This window comes from Galeopterus variegatus, unplaced genomic scaffold (genome assembly GCF_000696425.1).
Source record: "Galeopterus variegatus unplaced genomic scaffold, G_variegatus-3.0.2 Scaffold608, whole genome shotgun sequence".
NCBI classification, from domain to species: Eukaryota; Metazoa; Chordata; class Mammalia; order Dermoptera; family Cynocephalidae; genus Galeopterus; species Galeopterus variegatus.
The window spans coordinates 287,963-311,146 of record NW_007726719.1 but is presented as its reverse complement, the minus strand read 5'-3'; the positions used below and the strand labels follow the sequence as shown (position 1 = coordinate 311,146).

General features: G+C 35.3%; 1 protein-coding gene across 14 annotated transcripts in view; it reads right to left on the bottom strand.

The window, feature by feature from the left end:
- PHF21A (PHD finger protein 21A) overlaps window positions 1-23,184 on the bottom strand; it is a 169,756-nt gene that overhangs the window by 139,494 nt on the left and 7,078 nt on the right. For 6 of the 14 annotated variants that reach the window (XM_008570511.1, XM_008570499.1, XM_008570512.1 and 3 more), the window contains exon 2: window positions 3,173-3,213. The gene's annotated coding sequence lies outside the window, so the exon portion shown is untranslated. Of the gene's footprint in view, window positions 1-1,444; window positions 1,557-3,172; window positions 3,214-6,883; window positions 8,026-14,184; window positions 14,210-23,184 lie in introns of those variants that run through there. The other 8 variants (XM_008570500.1, XM_008570513.1, XM_008570502.1 and 5 more) reach the window with 4 other exon arrangements.

The following is a 23,184-nucleotide window of genomic DNA, read 5'->3' as shown; positions in this document are numbered from 1 at the left end:
TATATTCTCAGACACAGTATTTAATTAATTTTTTAAAATAAGAAAAAGTAGAAAGTCTTGATAGAGCTATATATCCTTACTTCTTGTCCCATGCCTAATATTCAAATATCCAGATTTCAATTTGTACAAAATACTTATTTCTTACTATGTATCTAACATGTAGGGAGATAAAATATCTTTATTAACTAATAGTGCTAAAAATTACCATGTGTGAGAAAAATAATAAAATATTTTAATACTATTTAAAAAGTTCACATTTATTAACATGAATCAGTAGAAATGACACTTTAAAAACTCAATGTAATTTTTTTTTTTTATCATTTAGCAAATTTTTTTTTTTTTTTGGCGGCTGGCAGGTATGGGAATCTGAACCCTTGACCTTTGTGTTGTCAGTACCACACACTACCAACTGAGCCAGCCCACTTTAGCAAATTTCTAACACATTTCGATTTATTTTCATGATGGTATTTCTTTGGTGACACTCCACAGGTCAAACGAAAATGCTACTACACAAAGAGCTTGGCAACCCTGATTTTAGAGGCTACCCTTTAAATCTGGCAAGGTTACTATGCTCAAACCCTGGAAGGAGAGCTGTTGACAAAAATCAGCTTAGCTAGCTAGATCCCAAACTATTAAATTAAATGTAATAGCTAATGTTATTTCCTAACTATTAAATGATGCTTCCTAACTATTAAATTTTAAAATATATATAAGCATACACATATAATCTGATTTATGATATCTGAATGTCTGAATGTGTCTGAGTATAAAATATATATTTTTCCCTTCTCTATCTTTCTGGGAGGAGGGCAGGTCCTCACTTTAAAGAAAGGAATACCTACACCTACACAGGTCATGTCACTGCAACGCAAGGACTTTTGTGGTGCTCTAGGTCAGGCCAGGGTTTGCCCACAGCACTCTCTCCTTTAAGGTCTGCGGCAGTGTCTGCCATCTCCCCCTATCATCAGTGCTCATCCCAATGTACAGTTTCTACCTCAGCTTCCTGGGACTTCCTGTCTGCACACACATTCTTCTATTTCCCACCTTTGCTTACAGAACTCAAGCATGTCTACTAAAATTATCCCAAATGCACTCAACAACAGTAACATTGAAGTAAATTTAAAATTCACAGAAATTCAAAATGAAGGAGGCTGAGGAGTAGTGTATAAGAGCATAGCGACAATGAGGCCAAGATTTTAGAATTGGTTGCCACATTTACCAGATGCTATTTAATGAAAAAAAGAAAAAAAACAAAAAACAACAACCGTCCAGACAAGCCTGGCCAGAATCTTATAAAATATATACTGCAAAAAGGATAACACAAGAGGGTGTGGTGGTCTCAGCATAACCAATAAATAATAGAAGTGGAAGTTATAGGAGATAGATTTCAGATCAAATAAGGAAGAACTAAGGATTAGAGCTGTACAAAAAAGGAATGGGTTACCTTATGAGGTAGTGGGCTCCCTGTCATTAGAAGTATTCAAGAATGCTGCATATCATATCCCCCTCTTGGAGATTCACAATGCACATTAGCATATTAAAGGTTCTGAGAAGTCCTGTAGTAAAGAAACCTGTTTAACTTTGTTTAATGCAGCATTTCCCAAATTATTTGACCACAGAACCCTTTTCCCACCCTCCGCTCCCCGTTGATAATATTTATTCAGTTTCTGTGGAACTAAAGTTCCTCAGAATACATTACAGAAAATAATGAGCTACGGGTTTTTTTAAATGTAGTATTCAATATGTACCTGAATAACAACCTGTCAGGGATATGAGAGAAGAAATTGCCACACAGGATAAAAGCTTGGAAGAGAAGGCCCTTAAAGTCCCTTCTCTAACATTCTATGCTTCTATCACATCTCAAAGTAAAGGGCTACAGGACCTGGATTATTTATTTTAAAAGGTTCCATAAGAGAAAGGCAAGTAGAATAAAAAGGTAGTAAAATGCAAGGTTAAACAGTTCGAGTGCCTGCCTTTCATGTTAAAAGCCCAATCCCTAAAGATAAGACAGACACCTCAAGGACCATAAATTACCAAAAAAATCCTTAACCAAATATCTTCTATATGTATTCCACCCACTAAGTTAATTACTATTTGAGAGAGAGGATTAAAAAAAAAGTTGTACCTTTCCTTTAGGGGACTACCTTCCTCCAGCTATCTTGTTTGAGTGTAATTTTTTTCATAATACACCCTATCCAAATAAAGTTAATATCTGTTTATGCTTAGTCACTGCCCTGTGTAATCTGTGATCTTGAATTGGACATTTAAAGAAATGATTAAGTGTAACGATTTATAAAACACTTTAAAAATCTATTAAAGCATTTCTCTCTCTCTTTTTAGTTTTTCTTCTTTAAGAATTATACAAAACAACACACACTAAAAATGTAACATCGGACATGAAGCCAATCCAATATTAAGTTTAAGAATATAAACGTTTGGGCCGGCCCGGTGGCGCACTGCTACAGTGCGCCGCTTGGGAGTGCGGCGGCGCTCCCGCCAAGGGTTCGGAACCCACATACAGACCGGTTCCCACTCACTGGCTGAGCGAGGGGCGGGCACAGCACCGAGGGTTGCGATCCCGTTGCCGGTCCCGGTCCGGTGCGGGCGCGACACTGAGGGTTGCGGTCCGTTGCCGGACACGAAAAAAGACAAAAAGGAAAAAAAAAAGAAGAAGAATATAAACGTTTAAAAGAGCTGCAGATTTCAGTCAAGGTTCCCACATTTATACTAATCTAGCCTTTTCACACATACACTAACGCCATCAAATTTAACAGCATATTAAGTAATGCAAAACACAATGGGAATCTTAACTTTTGAATTTCCTCACTTTTGAATTCTCAGCCTTAACCACTGCATTAAGGACATTTTTGGCAAAGCGGACCTTTACATCTTAACAGGTTATCAAATGAAGGAACATGCAAGCCTAGCAGTATTATTAGAAACACAAATGCATTTGAGATATGGCTATGTGAAATTAGACAAAAATTCACTTTCACTCAGTGCAAACAGCAAAGCCTCATTTCTGGGAGAAAGTTCCTTTGTAGAAAAAAAGAAAGAAAGAAAGGAAAGGAAAGGAAAAAGAAAAAAGAAAAAAAAACAAAAAACACTGAATATTTGAATTACTATCCAGTTAGCACCAGGCACACTATGCCTGCCTAGTAAAAGTACTTACCAATTTTGGGAAAACTGGCTCTCTTTCAGCTCTCTAGCCCCCTATAACAGAAGAAGGGGACAATGGAATTAGACTACAAACACAGACTTATGACATGTCATCAAAAGCTAAAGACTCAAAAATTTCTATCTGATTTTAACAAGAGAAAACCAAAATGCACAAGTCTCCAGTTTTAAAACTCAGAAGAAAAAAAAGAAACAGGTAGCTTTTACAGCAAAGAAAGAGCAAGAGCAGTTATGTCTTTACTTTTCCATAGTTTTCAAGACAAGGAAAAGTAAGCAGTTGATGTTTTTCCTTTCCTAAGAGACACACAGAAATGAAATGCGCCTCATCTAAATAACATACAACTACACTCTCATCCCCAACAAATGACCTCCACTGTTTGTTGCTTTATATTAACAAACAGAACTAACATCATGGGTCCTTAGTTTGGTCTACTTAAAAGGCCTTTTTCCAACTAATCTTGAAATGGATTTCCCTTATGTAAGGCTTTAAAATTCATAGCATTTTATAATAATGTATATGTAGAATTTAAATTAAACTTTTCATTCACATTCTTAAATATGCCTTGCCGCTTTAGACTGTAAACCACATACACAAAAGTGATTTTTTTTTTTCTATGCCACATATCTAATCAGTGATGAAGCCAAAAAGAAAAACCAAGGTTTTGGGATCCTGAAATAATACTAGGAAACAAAAATGAGAACTTTTCCCCTAATATTTTAGTATTAAATAATTTAAACACCATAGGCCATGATCCAAAACTCTAAGTTTTCTTCCTTATACTTTAAATATTGTGTTTGTTAACTGATATTACTCCAACAGTGTCTCATTTCCTCGGTATATTTCAAAAGATCTTTATGTCACCCAGACTATAAATTTTTGTTTAATCATGACAGTCACACTAAACACACAGTAAAATTATTTAAGGGCCCCAATTCATGCAGTTAGCATTCATTTCCAAAAGAAATTCAATTTGCTGTTCTATCCTGTGTATTCTTTAACATTAGTCCTTTTTAAAGTTCTCAGGTCCATCTAAATGACCATTCTGATCACCAAGATTAGAATGACTCCCAACCAAAAGAAAAATCATGCAAAAATCTATACAATGATGCAGTTATTAAAAAGTGGATTCCTAACACAACAGATATCTAAAAGACTCTGTATCACTCAAAATATGCCTAAAATGCTCAATAAATGTTTGTTAAGTCAATGAATTGACTGAATGGACACTTAAATTGTCTGTTGCTGGTTTATCTTCCCTATTAGGCCTTTCTTGTTAGCTCTTTCAGGCTGGGGATAATTTCCTATGCATCAATCTCCCACAGCATTATTTGTTAAATGAATGACTTTCTAAAATTGTTTTTATCCAAACTGTTGATTAGAGAGTAAAAATTACCATTTTAAAATATAATGAAAAGGAAAAGATTGATAAATTGGACTAAGTTAAAATTTAGAACTTCTGTTCATCAAAATACTCTATTATGAGAGTGAAAAAGCAAGCCACAGAATTAGAGATAATAACTGCAATGCATATAACCAACAAAGGCTTATTTCCGGAATATATAACATAATGCTGAAATGCAAAGGGATGAGGATGGGACTGGGATTTTAACTTATACAGCATTTGCAAAAGTACAATCATATCAACTCTTCTGAAAGGTCATATTCAGTAAAAAGGCAGCACAATGTACATGTATACCTCATCTCCAGGGCATTTTCTCCAAAAAACAGTAGCAGAACCAATCCTAAACTGATAAAGAATTTTACCGTGATTTCACGATATCATGAAACTGTTCATAAAACTGCCTGTGTAGACTGCAGAAACCACATAGGAAATCAAAGCCTGAGAGGTTAAGTGACTTCCCCAAAGGTCACAGCTAGTTGGTAGTGAAGCTGAAAAAGAGCTCACAGACCCTGAAACTCTTTTCACTGAGCTCACTTTTCCAGTAGACCTTACTTTCTCTTAACCAGGTGCAGCAGTTACTCTTCTAAGAAACAAACTATAATAAACACTGGCAAAATATTTTTGGAAAAGTCTGCATTTGAAGTTTTAAAGAGAAATCATGTAAGGTAGCTATCTAGGATAAGTTTTAAAAACCTGAAATCCTTTATGCCTAAGGGATTCCCATGAATGGGCTTCTGTCAGGAGGGGTCTGTCAACTCCATGATATTATATGGTAAATTCTGTATGTATGAGCAGAGATAAAGTTTTCTTAGAAGAGTGCCACAGCTTTAATCAGATTCACAAAGAGGTTCAGAGATACCAAAAACGAGTAAATTATTTTTAGACTAATGATTCTTAAACACTGTGCATCAGAATCCCCAAAGTGTTTCTACTGAAAACTTATCAATCTACTACCATTTGCGAATTGATAAAAGAGAAAAGCAAGCATTTTATTTCTATAATTCGATAAGACTGAGAAGTAAAAAGTAAAGTTTATATATAAATTTATACTTTTTACATTACCCATAAGCAAAAAGTATTTAAGTCTGAAATGCAAGTTTGATTTCTTTATGTTAAGCTGATAGAAAGTCCACGTAATTTCTCACATACCTTTCACAGTTGTAACCAAGGTAGTTCAAAAACTTCAACCATATTTGCTTAAGTTTTTGAAATATAGACTTGCTCTTGAAAAATACATTCAAAATACTTTAGAATAAATGAAATTATTTTTGCTTTAAAGATGATTATCATCTTGCTGACATAACTTCACATGATTTTGTGCAAACTGAAGATTGTTCACCTCTCCAGAACTTCACAGGTAGCTGCTTTCATTAGAGCTGGTAAAGGAACAAAGCATCCAGATTTGCAATATGGTTGTATATTTAAAATATTATAAATAAATCAAAGGTGATTAATAACCATTTCTTAAGTACCTTTTGTAAAATATCTAAAACCTTTGCATATGAAGAATCTATCTTGAACAATAAACAAATTTCGCAGAGAAAAAGTTTAACACTAGATCATGTTTTAAATTAGGCTAAAATTTATTTTGCCCCACTACAAATTTCAAATGATTAAGTTTATAGCCTGTGCTCAATCATAAATTTTGATAAGGAACTAGAATAGCACAGATAATTGTCATTTAAAGACACTTTAAAATGTCACCTTACCCAGAAGATTCAATATCTTCTCTTCTCCTACTACACCAAACTGACAGTAGTCCAATAACTAAAGTTGTACACACAATAAGATTTACTGCTTTTTATCTGCCCTTTCTAACTTCCAAAGGAAAGCACAGTAAGTTTGAAATAAACTTACATGCAGAATGCTTAGAAGAAAAAACAGAACACCCATTAATGGGTTATTCCTTTAGGCCCCAACATCATAACCACCCCTCTTGTCCTCATTCCTCGTACCCTCTCATGGACATCCTTCTGGTACTTCTTCCTTTATTCTCATGAAACATTAAATTTCTCCTCATTTAATCATTTTGTTCCTTGTATCTTAAAAAACAAAACAAAAAACTTCCCTTGACTGCATACCTTCTCTAGTTATTGTCCCATGTCTATGCTCCCATTTTTATAGCAAAACTCCCTGAAAGAGTAAACCATACTCACAGACTCTAATTCCTCTCCTCCCATTCTCCATTAGGGCTTTTGCCTCCCTCCATCCTTGTTAAGATCACCAATGACCTTCCTCCAGCTAAACCCAATAGTAAAGTCTCAATTCTCACTTCCTTATTCAATCATTATTATTGGACCAACCTGATCATTCCTTCCCTTCTTGAAACCCTTTCTTCCTTGAACACCAGGATACCAACTTCTCTTGATTTTCCTCCTAATCTCTCTGGCCACTCTTCTCTGTTTCTTTTGCTGGTTCCTCCTCATCTCCAAGACTTCAAAATGTCAAAGTGCCCCAGGGCTCCATTCTTGGAACACTTCCCCTTATAAGTGAAATCACGCAGTCTTACGGCAATTAAAGTATCTATACACTGGCAATTTCCAAATTTTTATCTCCAGCCCAGACCTTTCCCCTGAATCCCAAATTCATATACCCAACTGCCCACTCAATACTTGTCAAATAGGTATCTCAAGCTCAACAAGTCCAAAACTAAACTCCTGACTACTTATTCCCCCAAACTTCTCAGTCATTCCCATCTCAAATGGCAACTCCAGCCCTTCAGGCAAAAAATCTTAGAGTTAACAGAGATTCCTCTTCTTTTTCACATCTCACCTCCAATCCAATAGATAACCACGTTGCGTCTACCTTCAAAATATATCTACTTTGACCACCTGTCTCAACTCCAAGACCACCTCCTTGGTCAAAGTCACCATCATCTTTCACCTAGATGGTTGGAAAAGCCTCCTAACTGGACTCCGGGCTTCTACCCCAGTCCCACTACAGTTTATTCTCTCAGCAGCCAGAGTGATCTTTTCAAAATCTTTGACAGACCTTGTTACTCCCCTGCTCAAAATCCTCCAGTGGCTTCCCATCATACTCAGACAAAGATGAAGTTCTAAACAATGGCCCACAAAGCACTAAGTGATTTGGGTCTCTGCTACTCTCATCCCTCCCATCTCTCCTTTGCTCAATCTGCTCCAGCAACACTGGCCTCTTTTCTATACTTTAGAAACTCCAAGCAAGTTCCCTTCTCAGGGCTCTTCTACTTATTTTTCCCTCTGGCTGAAACATTCACTTCATCCAGATATCCTCATGGCTCACATCCTCAAAATATTTAGGAAAACTACAGCAGTTGCAAGAGTAGGAAAATACTAAAATAAAGACTAAACTTGTAATCATCAGAACTGTTCCCCTCCCCAAACTTTTACTCATGCTTTCTTATACCACAAATACCCTTTTACCTTCTAACTAACCAAATCTCACTTGGACATTAGGATCCAGATAAAGATTCACTGATTAATAAAGAACTTCCGTAACAATCCTAACTCCCAATTTCCCCTTCCTTTAAACTCCCAAAGTGTTTATCATTTTTCCCATTCATTTTAGAACTTAACCACATACTATCTCACATTGTAACCTATACAACTTATCTCCCTAACTAGACTATAACACATACACACACAAAAGAGTAGAGTTGAATTAATAATGTCTTGCACAAGTAGTTCTTTTTTTTTTTTTCCTTTTTGTCTTTTTTACTGACCGGAACGGGATCGCAACCCTTGGTGTCACGCCCGCACCGCGCTCAGCCAGTGAGCGGGAACCGGTCTCCACATGGGATCCAAACCCTCGGCCGCCGCTGCACTCCCAAGCGGCGCACTCTCCAGTGCGCCACCGGGCTGGCCCCACAAGTAGTTCTTAAACCTAGATCAGGATAACAAATAAAACTTCAAATAATATAGGTTCACAGGCCCTACCCTTAAAGATTCAGAATTCATTATGCCTGATTTGAAGCCCAGATATGTTTGTTTTTTTAAGTTCCCTCAGAAGATTCTGATAGGCAGCCAGTATTAGGAACTACTGCCTGCCTTCACTACTCTTTTTCCTTCAGTACCTGGGAAAACAGGCTCTCAAATAACCTAAAACTAGAATGGATACCTCAGAGTACCAGATCCACACCTTCATTTCACAGGGGAACAGAGGTCCGAGAAGTTTAGATAACTAACTAAAAGCTACAAAGATAATGAGAGGCCAAGTTCAGCCTAACCCAGACTGACTGGTCTCAATCTAGGAATCCTTCCATTAGACTGTACATAAAAAAAGGAAAACAATAAAAATCCACAATTCATAAACAGGTGGTGTAATAAACAGTGATTATCTAATACTTGACCAGTGACTGCAGTGTCTAAGTTCTAAAACAGTGTATATAACTTCTATATGCTTGAAAACTGTTAGCTACACTAGCTGATGAAAGACTTAGAGGCCAGAGAGTAATTGTAGAAAGCCTTATAAGTAAAAAAATAATTTTCACTAAGTCCTCTTAAAATACTACAAAAACTATTAAAATCATCTACTTTGTGGTTGAGAAGTAGTAGTAGAAATAAACGGAAAGAAGAAATCTTGCTTCATCATGCTATAAAGTACAAAAATTCTGATTCACAAGCTTTCATTCGCAGCTCACAAAGCTGTAAATGTTTTCTGAGTCCAATCATCATAACGAAAACTTCTTAATTACAGATCAGACTTAGTAAATCACTCCATATCCCAAGATAACTCAAACTTTATTTTAATAATCAGTTAACCTCAGGACCAAAACTCTTGCCATCAACAACAAAAAACTCAGTTATCTATAAGGCATCATAAAAGAGTTTGGGCTTATCTTGGTGTATAGGGATTTAAATAAGTGCCTCCTATTAACACTAATGGGAGTTCTGGGTATAAACCATACGCACCAAGGAGGAGGATCAATGCACAGCACTGCATCTGTGAAAACCCTTTCTACTACACTAACTGCAACTACTGGGAGTTGTTTTCTTAGAAATGGGATAATAGACCCAAATTCCTATGTCTCTAAAGCACAAAGATAATTCAAATAAAAATCACTAAGGAAGGTCACTGGTAAACACCAGATTTTAAAAATATACAAGAAAAAGCTAAATTAAAAGAACAATTAACACACTGAGGAAATTTTATAAAATAGCATCAACATGCACAGAAGAAACTAATAAATTGCTGGAGATGAAATGTCTCACAAAAATAAATTCAACAGGATTAAAACAACCAAATTTTTAAAAATTAAAGCACAATAAACACAAATATAGCCAGAAGCTTATCCAAAGAAATACACACAAAACAAAAACTCCTCTCCCGATGGAGCCTTAAATACACTACAATCCTTGCTTTTAAACACAGAAGAAAACTCCTGCTGCACTGATAGCCAAGAATAATCACAGAGTACTTCCAGACAAATGGATAATGATCACAAGCTGCCAAGGACGACCAAAACTAACTAAATAAAAATTATAGCACCTTATTGTGTTCCATCCTGCCTCACTTCTCAATATAACACTGCTGTACTCACCAGGCTGGAAAATGAGCAGGTGCCTTTCAGGCTATAGAAAAATTAGTGAGACAGACACACACACACACACACTCACACACCCCAAACATAAGCTCAAAGGGAATGATACTCTTTCACTACCTGAAGGATCTTAAGAAATGTAAGGCTTTGCTGTAGGCCTAGAAAACTAAGAGTAGGCCTTACCAAAGAAGTGAGAAAAAGCCAAGGTTTATCCCAAATTCACATTTCAAAAGACTTTAGTCTTTGAAAAGAATTAACATTATTTCACTTAAAAGTCTTTGGCAACAATCCATTTTCTAAAAAGGAAAGAGAAATTAAGATTTTCCTCATTTCCATCCACAAAGAAAATGAGAATCTTTTTTCTGACTATACAGGTTTATCTTCTCAACCCAAATAATATAGACCCCTGGCTTATTATAGCCTAAAAACTAAAAATGGTTCCATATAATTCATATTTTTTTAAAAATCTATGCAGCCCAACATATTGATTCTTTATCATCACTGCTATCGTTAACGAACATTTAACTTTTTATCTGTACTTTGAAATGTCAATGAGAAACTAAAACAGCTACAATATGCCGGGGATTTTAACTTTTGAAACAAAACCACACAGACACAGGAGTCTGAAGCATAAAGCCTCAACCATGCAGATAAATAAGTGGTCCTAAAACTTGAAAGTGAAAGCGATACGGACCTCAAAAAGAAGTTGTTTGCTTGATATTAAGGCTAGTCTTTAAAACCAAAAATATGTCCTATTACAGAAAACTGAAATCAGGGCTTCCATTAACCTTGTTAAAAAAAAAATCCCAAGAGCATGGATTTTTTTCATAAGTCTCTTCATCAGAGCAGCATGGGGTCCCATTAGGCACCCTATTTTACTTCCACCTTATAAATAACGTTAGCTATTCGCTATTTCCATGGAAACCAAGTATAAGAAACCCACTTAAATGAATACCGGTTAAAGGAATAAGTTTTATTTTAAGAAGGTTTTGCTGTTCTAGATTAACTCTACTGGGGAATACTACAAAGTCTTTTTAAATATAATTTTCAAAAAATATATCTTTGGTGTAGAGGGAGCTTATTAAAGGTCCTATTAAATAAGTACACTCCTTGCACTAAACTAAATTTGCCAAACAACATCATAATATTAAAGATACATTTTCAATGCTCTGCACAAGGGTTTGGATGCACAGCTTCCACAGACTATGTTCCCCATGCTTTGGGGTGGAATAATTCAGCCTATGGGTCTAATTTAAACTAATAAAACCAAAGAAATTCTGAAATAAGGCTACCATCACCTTGTAGTGACTAGTAATGAACAGGTGCCACAACTGCAAGCACACACACAACTTAGTACTCTAATAGAGCAAGTAACTTAAGTTCCTAGTCACTATTATCAGATCTAAGGATAGCAAGTAGTCAAAATTCCCGCACCAACAAACCATCTTACAAGTTATAACATGTATTTCTCAATCAATACACACACTCAAGTTAAACAGAAATAGAATATGTACAAGGAAGAAGTGCAGAACAAGATTCAGTGATTTGCAACTTTCAGCCAACTTAAATATTGCCCTGCATATGCTAGAAATGACCATTATTGGTGGACCATACAAAAGTTAGATAGGCAGTAGCCATAAATTGAAACACAATTCATCAAATAGTAAATTCAAAACTAATAATCTTAAAATTTCTAAAGACAGGGCCGGCCCGGTGGCGCACTGGAGAGTGCGCCGCTTGGGAGCGCGGTGGCGCTCCCACCGAGGGTTCGGATCCCATGTGGAGACCGATTCCCACTCACTGGCTGAGCGCGGTGCGGGCACAACACCAAGGGTTGCGATCCCGTTGCCGGTCCCCGGTATGGGCACGACACCGAGGGTTGTGATCCCGTTACCGGTCAGTAAAAAAGACAAAAAGGAAAAAAAAAAATTTCTAAAGACAGAAGGGGTAAGAAAAACAAATCTTTCCAGCAAATGTGGTTCTTCATTAAGTCAGTGGTGGCTCTGAATAAGTTAAAAGACAAAACAATATTATCCTAAAAGTGATTTATAATGTACGAAAAGAATTAACATTCTCTTACACACTTTTCCTTTGAGTATACCAATTTATCTACTTGTACTGGGTGTTTTAAAAACATAAAATTAGGGGCTGGCCCGGTGGCGCACTGCTACAGTGCGCCGCTTGGGAAGCACGGCGGCGCTCCCGCCGAGGGTTCGGATCCCACATACAGACCGGTTCCCGCTCACTGGCTGAGCGAGGTGCAGGGAGCAACCCCAAGGGTTGCGATCCCGTTGCCGGTCCCGGGCCGGTACGGGCGCGACACTGAGGGCTGCGATCTGTTGCCGGTCATGAAAAAAGACAAAAAGGAAAAAAAGACATAAAATTACTTTCCTGGCATGTTTTCCACACTACAGATAAAGATTGGCAAAATGCTGATAATTGCTGAAGTTGGGTAATGGGTACATGGGGTTTGTTATATTATTGACTCTACTTTTGTATATGTTTTTAAATTTCTACAAGTTTGTTAAAACCCTATAAAGTTGAGGCTCTTATCTCAAATATGTTTATTTTTATGTGTAATTAAATAATGGATGAAATGCCTTGCCTGGGACAGACCTTAGAAGTACTGAATTTAAATCCAACATACCCATTAACCTAACATGTAACCATAATTCATTTTCAAGTTTTACTTTTCCTACCAAACAATTCAGGTAACAATTCAAAACCTGGAGAAATCTGGAAAGGAAAAGATGTGCTGTTTTGCAACTATCAACTAATGAAATGTAAAAGATCAATAATTAATAACAAGGCATCATCACCATATTTTGTATCTTAAAAACCAAAGAAAGAAATTCTAGCTCTCTATATTGTTAAATCAAAATACTTTCAGAATCAGCAACACCAAAATTTCCATTTTCTTCTCCAATTAGGTCCACAGGACTACAGAAAGCAATCTAATAAATTAATGCTTATCTTAGTTAAGTAACAAGCCTGCCCCTTCCCAACTATGCCTCTATCTCACCCCCTACCAGAAAATACAGCAGTTTCTGAGGTAAAAAGGTATTTTTCTGTTCTCTCCCTTAGTTCACATATAAACTGTTTCATAAATATTCAGTTACTTCACAAGCAAAGTGATGGTCCAAAATGGGGGTGGGGGTCCCCATAAACTGTTAAAGCTTTGAAATCTTGATAACAGCTCTCCCCCCATTTAACAACTAATAATTACAATGGTGTTTTGTTTTTAAGAGAATCAGAAATAAAATGGCAGTGGCTTTGGAGGGGATAGTGTACAAAAAGAAGAGCCAGCAAAGAGATAGTAAGCAGAAAAGAGGGGAGAGGAAAGGCAATGGAGGGAGTGTCGGCAATCAACGGTAGCATCTCTCTATAAAGTAGCTAATGCACCACTGACCTGACAGGGTCCTGCACAGCTATAAAAGGAATTCACCCCTGTTAAAAGTGGCAACAGCTTTTAAAAACTGAGAAAGGACAAACTGATTTTCAAAACTGTATAATTCTTTAAATCAACCCCAAAGATGCTTGTAGAGTCTATTTCTAACCCATATAATTATTAAAATAAAATATACTTTGAAACTTTCCACAATTCTATTTTGACCAAATGAAGCAACTTTTACAGATCCTGTATGCAATTGAAATAAAGGAAACTTAGTACTGTACATATGCTATGCTAATTTTAAAATCACAAAGCTTTATTTACTGGCTATCTATTGTAAAGTAACATTACAATTTTTTTAACTGAAAGAAAACTATATAGCCTGCTATAAAATTGCTTAATTTTTTAAATATTTGTTGATCTAAGTACAGCACTTTACCAAAACAAACTGGTTGTAATTTCTTCTCAAAAAGCAGAACCAATGTTTTAGGAACATGGACAAAATAAAATATACTAAATCTATTCACCTACTAGGCCTTTATCAAATGGTGCAGTTGGGTAAATGAGAACAAAAAGTTAATGGAAGTTGTTACGCTACTTTAACTCAAATGCTCACCAATGATAACATATACCATATTCAGGATGTTCTGGTAAACAATTACAAATACATTTATTAAATACAAAAAAAACCCTACCCAGATGAAAGACAAAAAAGCTTCAGATCCAAATCAGTAGTGAATAAGTAAAATTAATTCTATTTCACACTTAATGATCTTTCCCCTTTCTTCAATTAGTGGTTTCACTTACAAGACAGATTGATATGGAAACAGGGAGATAGACTGAAAGATAGATACATAGGAGGACAGATAGAAACATACATAGATAAGTACACACATACGTTCTAATGGACATATTAAAAACTCAATTCTTTACCAAAAAACCCCTCAATTCTGGGAAGATCACTGTGGCTTTCCTCATAATCAACTTGTTCTCAGGCCTAGTTTCTAGGCTCAATATAAGTAGCTTATGACAATTAAATATAGAAAGAAAATAACAATTACCATAAGAAAAGACCAGGCCCCAGATTAGAAGAAATTTCACAGACACAAAACGTCTAATATCAGAAAACAAATTAACTGTGCCCACTGTTACTAGAAAGCATCTCTGTGCCTCTTTTATATCTCTGGGGTTCTACAATTGTTTCCATTAGTTATTACACACAAGCATGAGTTCTCAAGGGTTAAACATATACAATCTGTCAGGCCCAATGGACTGACCAGCTAATTAGTATTTTAGACTTCTGAGTTACAAAGCCTAGCTAGCCTACTACTGATTTCATGCTAAGTAACTTACTATTAACTGTATCAGTATCTTGGTGCTGGTCTCACTAGCTAGCTGCTGGGGAAAAAAAGAAAAGCTTATATTAATAAATATAAATATAATTAACATAAAGTGCCCTGAAATATTTTTAAAAGGCTCTTTTAAAACTGACATATTCCCATGTATTTTCTATTTCTCCAGGAAGTATTCACAAATAAGAACTCATTAGATACAATTTTATCGTCCATAACTGTTCTCACCATAGCATTTCAAGGGGTTGGGGGAGGGGGGACCTTTGCCCTTCCAGCTAAATTGTTCCGTATTTACTCTCTTCCCATAAACTTTTTGTGGGATGGTAACAATAACAATAATGATGGCAACAACAGCTATCATTTATCAAGTGTCTTTAAGATTTCCTCATTGTATCTTCACATGAAACTCTAGGAGGCTGGCATTATCATCCCTATATCACAGATGAAGAAACTGAAGTCCAAATGACCAGCACAGTGGTTGGTATGCAGAATGTACATGACACATCTTTATTGAAAAGAGCTTAAAAAACTAGTCCAAGCCACACATCCAACTTTAAGTGGTTGTACTGAGATTCCAACTCAGGGGTCAGATTCCAAAGCTCAGGCCCTTTTCCCAACATGTAACATTTGTCTCAACTCTTAAGAAGGAAAGAAAGAAGCAGAGAACTAAAGTTAAGTATTATTTATTTAGTACTTATTATATGTCAGGCACTTCTACTGGTTTATACATTAACTCATTTATTCCTCATAACAACCTCAGAAGATGAGCACTATTATTTTTCACATTTTACAGATGAAGAAACTGAGGCAGAGGCACAGAGGGCAAAGTGATTTGGCCATGGTCACAGAGCTAATATGTGGCAGCTACGATCTGAGCCCATGCAGAATGGTCCCAGCACCAATACTCTAAACCACTGTGCACTACTATCATGCTAAAAGCTTCCTTCTCCTGAATTACATAAAAACAAAACTTATAACCTTTTCACCAAATAACTAAATTGTAAGGTTAGATTAATTGAGAGGACTAGTAGTGCTTTTACTAAGCATGCGCACCAGACTTCTTTACAGGCACACAGGATATGCCCTTGGTGATTAGATCATTGCACTACTCAGGAAGTGGCACACTGTAAATCCAGTTAAGAGCCCCCAGCCCACCTCTCTCCACACTCAGACCCACACTAACCATGCACTGCAAGAAACAGGCAATTCAGAGATGTCCCAGTGCAATCTTCTATAAAATGAATGTCACGCTGGAAATATCCAAGTGTGCATAGTACACTTCCATCAACCCTTCTTCCCAAACAACATAAAAAACACCACAAAAGGAATGAATGAGTCTAAGCTACTTAAAAATCATAACAAATGTCCAATGATAACTATAAATTTAAATGAGAAAAAATTAAATGCAAAATTCTCATAATTTTGTAACTTGTCCAAATTCTACATTTAAAAAGCAGTAAGCCTCTTTGAAAGACTCAATTCTTAGACTATCTTCTTATCATAAATGTGCCTTGAAGGGTGCAAAGAAAAGTCAACTTTTGCCTCAGATTCCAAATATCTTGATACACATATTTAAAACAAAAAAATTACTGTTGAATTATAAGTTATTGGGCTTTTTACCCTAAGATCTACTAGTATGACAATGTATTTAATTACACAAATAAAAATATTAAGCATGGATTTAATATTTGCATGTTAACATGTAATATTTACAGAAAATAAATATAAAAAACAAGACTGGACCTGGAGGTAGTGAGAACTTGACACAATGAAAACAAGAACTACTGCAGCTCCCTCCATTGACATCGTAAAGTTGCCACATTTTCTGGGCTCTCTTTTGAATTAATGTGGCATCTGTTCCAAGTACAGCATGCTAACATTTTACTAAAAGATATTTTCATTCTACATTTGTATCTGGTTTGCTTTTTATTTGAACTCCTGTTTTATTTCAGTGGTCATTATTTCTTTATACCAAGTTGTCAATTTGGCATTCCTAATCTATCTCCCCTGAGCACAAAAAGGATGGGAAGGAACCATCATCTTAAAAGACTCTAACAGCAATAATTACAATATGCTTTGCATATAGATTAAATAAAGAAAATAAACAGCACAAAGATTTTTGTACGCTTTTTAGTATCAAGTCCTGATAAGTTAACAGCATCTGTTCCTTTCAGAAAAAGAATTCTGCTCTGAAGTGTTGGGGGTTGGGAGAGAAGTAAACAAATACTAAATAGAATAATTCAAGTTATAAAGTTTGGTCTCCATGAAATGGTGATTTCAAGAATTTGCACATATCAAGCTCTATCCAGTGATAACTGATTTTTAAGACATCCTCAAAAAATGCTGCAGCAACAAGCCAAATACAACCACTTGTACTTAACATGCATGCTGCATACTCTACGATGTTGCGTCATATCAGGCACAGAGAAGACGCTTACCAAGCTATCCTGCATTCTCTAAACTGCCTAACAACAACAGAAAAAGGCACTGCCATCTCAACGAGAGTAGGAGCTATCAGGGTAGGTAGCCTTTTCGCCTTGGTCATCTCTGAAGAAAACAAATAAGGCTTATATTTCTGTCTTTTAAGCTCACCTCTCTCAAGGTCTTTACTCTCAATCTTTCAGCCTTTCATGAAAAGAAAGGCTATTTCTTTAAAATTAAAAAGCTGTAGAAGATCACTCCAACTTAAAAGCCCCACATCTTTTACCAACTGTCCTCCAGCTGTCCCCATGGGTGTCTCTTCTGAAGGAAGAATGGTCTAGTCTCCAAGTAGTATGAACACCCCAAGGAAAGGAGCCACAGAAAGAAATTATTACAACTTACATTTTAAAATCTCTTCCCTTTTAAAATTTCAAATCTCCTGTATGTTTGGTAACATACCTAAAATACTAGTTCAGACTACATTTTCTGGTGGCCATAATTTTTTAAAGTTTCAGGACTAAAAGCCAAGGCAACAGAAAAAAGAATTAAAAAGTTAGGAAAGCTAGGCTCTGCCATTAACTTATTCAAATTCTTGTCTTTGCCTCAGTTTCACCATCCATGACATTAACTGAGCCCTTTCTACACTTACAAGATTATTATGAAGAATAACAAAATACTCTCTAGGGCTGAGCCACTCAAAATGAAGAGCACATTTATGAATACTACCAATGAGAAATACTCTCAGCTTGGCTGGTTAAAACGTTGACTGCGCTACAGTTTAAATAAACTGCTATACCCTATCAGTTCCAATTCTTAGAATTTTAAGGCAAGTCTTCAGCACTTCACTAAATGTAGGTGTAAAGAAGCATAAAGCACCTTAAATGCAAAGAATATATACTCTAGGACTAGAAAGGCTTTTTTTAAAACTTGTATAATGAAAAACTTTTTATTACCTACATAATAGAATCTTTTAATTTAAAAATTACAAAGGTGAATTATGACTAATAACCTTAGCAACAAGTTAAAACTCTAAAAGCCAGAATCAAAAGATTTATACTTAATGTAGATTATAAGGCCTTGAATATGTCTTTTCAGTGCCAGAAAAATGAATAGCACTCAAATAATTTACCTTTTTTTCCCTTTACTACTTCAAAAAATATTGAGTTATTAGCCTAGCATCTGGTAGTGGTTGAGTGAGTAGGGGTAGGTGATGAGGGTGAGGTCAGACATGCATGAAGACATGAAGATCAGGATTAATTCCTATGCAAGGTTATCCTTATGCCAATTAAGTAGTACAGGTTTGAGGGGTTTTTTTTTAATCAACTATTACCTTAGTTTTAAAAGTCTACTATGTAAATGTTGAATGAACACTTCCTAACAACCAAGAAGAGAGACTACCAGTATTAAAAAAAAAAAAAAAAAAAAAACTATCTAAAACACAATTGCTCTCTTTATAAGTAGCTACCAGAATAAACTAGTAGAATTCAATTCTGAAATGATGCCTCCTAAACTAGTTGTGTAGCACAGAAACAATGTTTTCATTTTAAACTGGTTAAGGTTTTCTAAAGTTTTAAAAATAACAATGACTATTTCTAAATAAGGCATGAGGCTCAAATAAAAAAAAAACTTAAAATGCTTCTTGCCCCCCTCCCCAATAGTTAACAATTAGTCTAGGGCATTAGGTTTATAATAATGTATAAATCTTACTGATCTCTCTTCCTCCAACCTCACTCCCACTTCCCACATGAGCCCTATTTTCAAAAACAAGCAAGTTTTTAAAACAGTCACTTGAAAAAAGTAAACTTCAAGAGAGTATTATGGTATAATTCCACTGATTTTTTAAATGCATACTGTATGTGTACATATATATATTACACATACATAAATGCACAGGAAACATTTAAAAGTAGGATGAGAATGGGATAACTAATTTTCTACTTTATATATATCTACACTGCTAGAATGATTTTCATAACTCAGATGCATTGCTTTTGTAATTTTTCTTAAAAGAAAGGACACTTGTCTAACACTCTGAAATGTTGACAATTACATAGGGACTGACTGAAATAATAAATGTAAACTATTTGTACCTACTAAGAAAATGTATAAAATAACTGACCATGCTAAAGTGCCCAACTTCCAATTTTTAATAGATATCACACCCCACTCCACGCTAGGTACTGTACTTAGCAATGGGCATACGACGATGAACAAGAAGCACTGTCTCAAATGCCTTCATTTCTATTCCATTCCAATGCTTACTATTTCCAAAATATTCAACTTAATCCAACCAAAATCAACATGAAATTGGTTTCAAAATGACATATCACATATGTGGCCATTTCAGTAACTTGTAAACTTCTTTAGTAATTCATTTTCTAGGTTTCTATGGGAATTACATAGTTTAGTAGAGCATTATGGACACTTAAGAGCAGGGGCTCAGGAATCAAACCTGGGCTTGAATCCAGGTTGTATCATTTACTACCTATGTGATCTTAGAGAAACCTCCATTTCCTCACCTGTAAAATGCAGGTAGGATAATAATAGTAAATCCTCAGAATATTGCTGTGAGGATTAAAATTAAATGTGATCTGACATATAAAAAGGCTTAGCACTATACATACAGACACTCAGTAAATGTTAAACTAGTATTATTATTAATATTATTAATAACAACAGATAACCCTAAGGTACAAATACTGTTCACAACTCACCAAACATTTAAAATCTGTATCTATGTCATTCCTCAAAAAACAGATGTATAATTTTTGTAAGCTTATTTACTAACACATAAAAATATTTCCCAATATAAAAGCCCATAATTAAAACATTTCATTCCCACAACACACCAGTACATTTATGATATCTATGTTATAAAATACATACAAATGTATCAGCGTATATTGTCAAGAACTATGCTGTAAACACAGAAAAACACGTCTACTTGTCTCCTGGAGTGGATCACTAATTTTTTGGTTTATTTTTATTCTAACTCATATATGTGAAAGTTTATAATATTAATATTATTAACATGACATAGATGAATACTTTAAATTTAGGCATTTACTAGTGATTAAAAATTCAATTTATATATATACTACTTTATCTAACGTGCATTCATAAGTATTATCTCACTTAATCCTTTTAACAGCATACTGAAGCAGGTTCTTATTACTATTCCCATTTTACCACCAGGAAATTTAAAGCCCAGCAAGGCTGAATTTCCTAAGAGTGTACAGTTAAGTGACAGGACTGGACTTAAAGCCAGGTCTTCTGACACCATCACAACTGTTTCACATACACTGGTCTAGGACATTTCATAGAAAACACAGAAAACTGTGCTCAACAATTTAGAAGTGTCAGAAGATTCTATAGTGAATCACATGGCTGCCCAGTTTTACTTTCCTTATTTCTTCTCCTTAGCTCCAACTTTAGTATTTCAGGAATTATATAACTATGTATAATGAAATATATAGAAGGAGAATTCATCCAAAGCTACTATTTTCTGTATTGGCTAATTAATACCAGAGACTGTTTTTCTCCTTATACTTAAGCCCTTTGTAATTAACTTATTTGTAACAGCTGAATTTATTTCATTTTAATATTAGGTCTTGAAAAGATAAATTGATATAAAATAAATAAAACAATTTATAATGTTGAAGCATATCAGACCAGATTCCATAAATTTTTGAGATGTCTAAAGAATTTGTTTAATGTCGAAGATACAAGCTAACAAATTTTAAATTACAATTATGAGGAGGAAAAAAGGTTAGTAATACTACAATGTATTGGTTTGTTGGCAGAGTTTTCTTAAACAAACATAGCAGCCCTCAGCAATAATATTCTAGGAACTCCGCACAAGGGAAAAAGCTGGAATAGATACTGGCCAAGCAAGTAAGAAAGACACTTTCCCTGCTTCTGTGTATATTCAAACTAAAGCTCATACATCGCAACTTATGCTTACATTTTTCAAGACTTTCAGCATCCCTTTCCCACCTCAAACAGCTAAAAGGGATCAGTCATGCAAATAAAAATATCCTACACGTTTAAGAGCCTAAAAGAAGTCAGTGTTCTAAAAGAGAAAAATAGTGTAAAGACTTAAGATTTTCTTGAGCCTAACATTTTAAGTACAACCCACAGACTTGAAACTACATTTTCTTTCTGCAACTGCTCTCCAGCCTCCAATATATCAATCCTGTAACACTGTGAACTGTGTTGATAGACTAGCACAAGCTTCTAAACACAAGAGAATTTTTCCAGTGTTACATACACTGTGACACAAGAGCATTTGTTTAGCATCTTATTTTCACCAATCAACTAGTATGGATATTCTACCAGTACAAACATAATGAACAAAGAAATTTTCATTAACATTTGAACTTTCTAAAGTCAACCAGAGGCTTGTGGTACAGTGGCAATGAGTATTGGATAGGCAGAGCTGAATCCTGGTCAAAATTCTGCTACTGGCCGGTTGTCTGACTTCGGACATACACTACACTGAGAAACTGAGGTGCAAGGACATTTTACATACAGCAAAATATTGTAAGAAATTCCACATTATTACCATAAGCCAAAAATCTCAAGGTCTTATTAGAACAACATGGGCTTCTTATTAAATTATAATGTAAAAAGTGAGGAAAAAATGTGAAGCATGTCATTATTTTTTAGTAACAATAACTACTACTACTGCTAACTCTGAACATTTACTAAGCCCTTATTATGTGCCAAGCACTGTGCTAAGCATTCACAGATTTTAACATTTAATCCCTGCAAGAGTCCTCTCATATTAGTTAATAAAGCGAAAATAGTAGAACCCTCAAAAGAAAAAAATTTAAGTTTTACAAATAGAAATACAAGCAAAAAGAAATCTCATCTTTTTCTCTATCTTTCAGACTGCATCTATGAGTACTAACACTAAAACAACATTTGCTTTCAGGAATTTGTCTTCCAGTTACAAGGTACTTATATTCAAGATGTTGACACTTATTACAGAAGAATCACAGAACTCTGATTTTAAATACTGGCACAAAAAAACTTTCCATCTACTTTACTGAATAACTGTCATCATTAAATAAAAGGTGGGGGGAACAGCATACATATCAGACCTGAAAATAAGAGGCTCCTAATGCCCACACTAGCAATCAATGATGCTTTAATTATCAGGAGACCTATATCACACACTATTGAAAATAATTTTGAAATGCTAAGTCAGGCTTTGAAAATATCTGTTACTTTACATGTAAATCTTATAATAGCTGATAAAATGCACAATAAAGTAATCTAAGGTAAACAAAACACTAGGTTGTTTCTGAAGACTCATTTTAGAATTTCAGCAGCATAATAATCTTGATATTAATAATCAAACTGTACTTAACAGAAAGTTCTTAGAGGCTTGGGAAGCTGTGTATAAAATGGAGTAGATAAGAGGGAAGGGTTCCCCATGCTGTTTAAATCAACTACAGGTCCCAGCATGCAATGCACTAATCTGAAGTTAAGCAAAAACCACAATGCATCCTGGGACTTGTAGTAAGTAAACCACTTCACCCTATCACAGCAAGTTTCAAGAAAGTCTGAACTATCTAGCACAATTTGACTAGATCTTATTATCAGGGTCTAATCAAACTTAGATTTAAGTAGTTTCTTTCCTGTTCCGGCACACAGTTTCTCTAACACACATTAGAAAAAGTATACACACACACACAATTCTTTTTTTACTTGCATAAGGGATGGACTATCAATTAATATTTAGATCAACATTTTCACATTAGAAAAACCTTATATAGGAACAGGATATGAAAAAATGTTTAAAAGGCAAAAATATCTGATATGATGGGAAATGGAATTTCTGAATTTTTTAAGTTTGGTTGGATCAGTTTCAGCATTCTCTATCTGCCACTCCCTGCCCCCCCCCCCCCCCCCCCC